Source organism: Microtus pennsylvanicus, chromosome 8 (genome assembly GCF_037038515.1).
Source record: "Microtus pennsylvanicus isolate mMicPen1 chromosome 8, mMicPen1.hap1, whole genome shotgun sequence".
NCBI classification, from domain to species: domain Eukaryota; kingdom Metazoa; phylum Chordata; class Mammalia; order Rodentia; family Cricetidae; genus Microtus; species Microtus pennsylvanicus.
In genome coordinates, this window is record NC_134586.1 from 108,169,655 (window position 1) to 108,175,260 (window position 5,606).

The 5,606-nt window shown below is 43.6% G+C and overlaps 1 pseudogene; it reads right to left on the reverse strand.

The window, feature by feature from the left end:
* Positions 1-1,304: 1,304 nt before the first annotated feature.
* LOC142855662 (inositol-3-phosphate synthase 1 pseudogene) lies at positions 1,305-2,914 on the reverse strand (annotated as a pseudogene).
* Between the last annotated feature and the right edge of the window lie 2,692 nt (positions 2,915-5,606).

Genomic DNA, 5,606 nt, shown 5'->3' on the forward strand with positions numbered 1-5,606 from the left:
AAGTAAAACTCCAAACTCCGTAGCCAGTTCCTTCCACCAATTTCCTAAAAGCTCATTTCAAGACTTTTCCTCTTTCCTTACACCTCCAACAACTTTCCTACCCCAAGTATTCAGGGTTTTTCTTTGACTTCACTGGTAACACAGAAAAATAGAGAATTCTGATACTGCTATTTTCATGCCTGTCTGCCACTCTAAAGTTAGGCTTTAATCTTCAGTATGATCTGTGTATTTAACTATGAACCAGATCATGTTAGTCCCTAAGTGCCTTGTCATTGTAGCTAGGCTACAATTTAATCTTCTTCACTGTTTACAAGTCCAAACAAGATCTTCTGCCAGAAATCTGAGGAGATATCAGGTAAATGCATGTACAGAATACCTGGGTATATACCCTCTCCCTCAACTATGAAACCCCAATGTGGTAGGACATACTGATAATTACACTGCTAGAGAAGGAAGAACAGGTAGATACTTGGCAATGGCTAGTCTTCCTGTCTAGCCTAATTAAGTGTTTCAGGTCAGGTTTGGACTTGCACACAGGTTCTTGCTGCAGTAAGTTCTATAATCAAATCTAAGGTTTCTTCCAAGCAAGTGAGAATGTTTCTAAGCCATGTACTCCAAAGTCCCTCTTCTTTCTACCTGTAACACATTTCTTACTGAAAATTCATCTAGTTCATTTTTGTCTTCAGAAGACATTCTTGACTAAGGTATTTCTATCTATGCCTCTATTTCCTAATAACACCTATTGATAACTTGATTATGTCACTACTGCAAGCCTGTAGAACATTATCTGGTCTATAAAATGTATCTAGAAGTTTGTTTTTAGTTTTTAATATATTTTACATCAATGTGTCTTTTACTGAGGATTAAGACTATGAAGCAATTTCCCCACTACAAGTAAATGAAGAAATTAAAAATTCTAGAAACATCATTTAGTGAAAGCTTTCAATAAATGTAGTTTGTCAGTGTTAATGGTTATTTGTAACTGACTAGCTTAATTGGACAAGAACAGAAAACAAACAAAAATGTCTTTGATCCTCATGTGGTTCAATTAGTTTTTAAGTATTTTGTAGCCATAAAATTGACCATACTCCACTCAAACATTGTGCAATAGACTCCCCTGCTGACATTAGCTACATTTTTCCAGTACCAGAAGATTGGCCCTCATTGAATGATGTGTATCACCAAGACTTTATCTACGAAAGAGGCATTTACAGGAATAAGGAAAATTAAAATAGAAGATATTAAAAGAGAAAGTTCTTTTTTTAGCATTGGCTTGTGAACACACAGTGGTGAGTTTGGAAATCTTTTTTTTTTTTTTTTTTGATGGGGACCCTTTATTTTGTTGGCAAGGTCCTGGGGACAATGATGAGAGGGTTGGATGAAAGGATTACTTGATTTAAGCAGTGGACACCTCTGGTGTTGGTGCCTGCATGTGCCTGTTGGCATTGCCTGTACAGCCATTGGTGGCAGCAGGTGTGGACTCTTTCTTATGTGGCAGTGGGCTGGTAGCCGCCATCTCTCCTGGCTTCATGTCTAGGCCTGAGCCCTCCATCTTGTGCTCTAAAAGCATGTGGTTCTGGGGCGGGAGCCCCACACAGGCCCTGAGAATGTTCTCGATACAACTATGCTGGCGGAAGAGTGCATTCACCACTGGACTGCCAGGAGGCACGAGTGGGGCCTTAAAGAGGAAGCTGAGCAGCGACAGCTCCGGGTGGAAGCCCCGAGGCTCAGGGTCCAAGTCGGTGCAGAAGCTCACTCGCTGAGAGAGCTCTGTGAGCAGTACTAGGTCCAGCATGATGGGCGCTGTCAAGCGCGAGTCCTCACAGGTGATGTGGAGCACCAGGGTGTTGGTTCCACCCAGCATCAGCTCTGAGGTGTACTTGTCTAGGGCACGCTTGCTGTCCCCCACGTAAGGCACATACTTGATCACCACACAGTGATCTGGCTCTTCTCCAGTAGAGGACACTGTTGTTCTGAACCATGTCGTCCATGTCGTCCATCACGCAGCTCTTCCTCACCTCCTTGGAGCTGAACTGCAGTGGTGCAGACAGGTTCTGCCCATTATTGTTGCCCAAGTGGTTATAGCTCACGATGGACATGGTCTTCAGGCCAGAGCCGGTGAGGAAGTCCACTAGAACAGACTTGACCTTCGTCTGATCAGACTTGAAATCATCCCCACCCACGAACACATGGCGCTGGAAAGCCAGCTCCAGGGCACCAGGTACCAGCGTGTTCTGTGGGGACCCGTTGAGAAAGGCGCAGCCCTCCAGGATGCTGGCCACGACAAAGAGTGTGGAAGGTGACACCTCCAGGCCAAGCTGGATAGTATGCAGCAAGTTTTCAGCTGTGTCATTGCGACCTGGGACCACCTCGCAGAAATGCTCCATATTGGCGGTCCACAGCACGATGACCTTGTCCAATCCTGCGCTGGATCGGAAGTCTCTAATGTCCTTTAGGATCTGCTCCAACTGTTGTGCACGAGTGCCAGGGATGAGGTTGTCTGCACGTGCTGTCTGGTTGGCAGTGATGAACTCAGGAATGTAGACAGAGGGCCCGGATGCAGGTTCTCAATGTGGGGGGCCACAGCTGCTCTTGCAGGCTGCAGTTCTGGACCTGTGAGAGCCACATCACCTCGGCCAGGTTTAGTGACGAGATATCCCAGCTGTCAAACACCAGGTCGTTGGGGGCTACCATGGGTAGAAGCGTGCTGAAGGGTGCACACACCTCCCGGCCGTTCCCATCCAGACCCAGGTTCACTGTGCCCTCCTGGGTCAACGAGCCGTAATAGTTTTCTTCCTTGCGACCAGTGAGAGTGGGCCAGGTCAGACCCAGCCGGTTGGTCAGCATGGCCGGCCGTGGTGAGCGTGGAGCCTTTGTTCCCACCCCAGCCTACAAGCATGACCCCGAGTCGGGGCACCTGCCGGGCGGTGCAGAAAGTGAAGCGAGTAGCAGTGGGCTGCACCCGCAGCACGCCGCCCCCGCAGCTGATGCGCGTCGTCTGGTAGCGAACCTCGATGGCCTTGGCGCTGTCCACCAGGATCTCGCGGCGGGCTCCAAAGCGGCGAGCGGCTCAGAGTGGGCTCGGACTACGGAGGCGGGCAGCACGGGACACCAGGGCGCGCGTGGGGGCCTGGAAATCTATTTTGAGCAAGGCAGAGAGCTCTGTGCTGAATTAAGGAACAGACCACTGGGGTCTCTCTTGATTTCAGATCAAGCTACTACAGTCAGGGTATCTTTTTGTCTCCTATGTAATTTTGGCATATCAACTTCCTGTAGAAGCCAAGGGTTGATGAGATATAAGTTGAAAACAATAAGAAAAGACAGATCATATACTGTTCATAGCTTGAGCGGTCTTCTGTGAGGTCACTTCAAACTCAGGTGACATTCCAGATGGGTCTCTTTTGTCCTTTGTACCGCAATGCTGGAAACTGAACTCAGCAGTTAAGAGACCTTTTGTCTTCTGATCAGCTGTGGTTTGAATCCATTCTTCAACCCAAAAAGTAGTTAGACAATATCTTAGATGCACATAATTAAAGCCTGAAAAATGGTTTCGATGTCAATTGATTCTAAAAAGGACCTGTGTTTCAAATGCCTGCAAATTAACTGTGCATTCACTGATCAACAACTGCAAATAAATTGCAGATCTTTGTCTTTTACTTTAAATGACATTATTCAACCCAGTTTTATTCATATTCACATCAGCTTTCAAAATCTACATGAATTCTGGTTAGGTATTAATGAGGATTTTGAGTGGTTTTATTTTTGTTGTTGTTATTTTCCCTTAACAGAATGCTTTGTTGGCTTTCTAAAGCTGGTTTATGCGTGGTTTGGGGTGTGTGTGTGTGTGTGTGTGTGTGTGTGTGTGTGTGTGGTGTTGTTATTGTTTTTAGATTTTTTTTTTTTGCAAATGAAAATGGAAACATCCTTCAAAGGCATAAAGGAGTCACACTAAGGATAATAGAAGCTTCAAAATCACATTTCAGTTAAAGCTTCCCAGTGATCTTTTCCAGAGTCCTGTGGTGTGGATTAATTATGGATATTGCTTACACCTGTGGAACAATCAGTTTACCTTTCTGTAGCTAATAAAATTAAATGTTAAATTGAGACTACAGAGAGCATTTCCTGATAAATTTAAAATGTAATGTAGTTTCAAAGTTTCTTTCCAGTTTTATCAAAATTTGAAGAAAATTATAGAAATTTTTAACAACCAAGCAACTTAAGATCTATTGGGTAATTTTTGTGCTCTGTCTATGTATTAAGATGGAACCATTTCCCCTGATGCAAATTTAAGAATGGTGGTCAATCAGTAAACCTCTCCTTCCATTTCAACTTCAGTGCCTTAACACTGATCATTCACGTTCACTGAACAACAATCAGCCTAAATTCCAGGAACAGTTTATTACTTTCTTGTATTCTACTGATAGGTAAAACTGATAAGTTTTAATGCAGCCTGTCTGAGAACATTCTGAGTATGTTCTAAGAATAATATTTTCTGACTTTCCTATCCACAAAATGGGTTAAGTGCTGCAATGGTTCCTAGTTATAGAATCAAGGCAAACATTTTGCGATCGGAAAAGCTCAAATTCCTGAATTCCTCTCTCTCACTTGGCTTCCTTGAGTCTGGGAATGAACACTCATCTTAAATTGGTGAGGGAACTGGTGGGAGAAGAATAGTTTGTCAACCATAGATCAAATTTACTATTTGTGATGTCATAACTTAAACAACTTAACAGATGGTAACTTTTCTAATATAAGACTCAGCACAGTACACTTAACCTGTTGGAATATGTCTATGTCTGATCTGCCATATAAAAAAATTGGACTCGCTGAACATAGCAGACAATGAGGACTGCTGAGAAGTCAAGAACAATGGCACTGGGTATTGATCCTACTGCACATACTGGCTTTATGGGAGCCTAGGCTGTTTGGATGCTCACCTTACTAGACCTAGAAGGAGGTGGGAGGTCCTTGGACTTCCCACAGGACAGGGAACCCTGACTGCTCTTTGGGCTGATGAGGGAGGAGGAGTTGATTGGGGGAGGGGGAGGAAAATGGGAGGCAGTGGCGGGGAGAAGGCAGAAATCTTTAATAAATAAATAAACAAATAAATAAATAAATAAAATTGGAGTACTTGCATGATAAGATAGTATATTTTACAAACCTATTATATTTTATTGAGACGCTTAAGAGAAGGTTTTGCGTCCACTGCAAGCTACATGAGACAAATAGCCTACCCTAAAATACAGTAACTTTTAATGTTAAATCTGAAAGTTTCCCCCACAGGCTCAGGTTTTTAAAACACTCTTGGTGTTCCATGGGCGGGAGGTTTCATGGTTTGGGTGAGAAGAGTCTATTAGTGGCTGTAGTTATGACTGGGTGCTGAAAGTGGAGATACACTGTCCCTGGCTGCTTGTTGACACTTTCTGCTTTCTGTAGTTCATGAGTTGAATAGCTAGCTGTTTTCTGGCATTAGCTCCTAAATTGTGATATTCTGTTTAAGCACATAAGACTAAAGCAATCATGGACTGAAACTTTTGGCACTATGACCTAACAGAAATTTTTTCTTCCTTGGGTTATTTTTGACAGGTATTTAGCTTATGAATAGG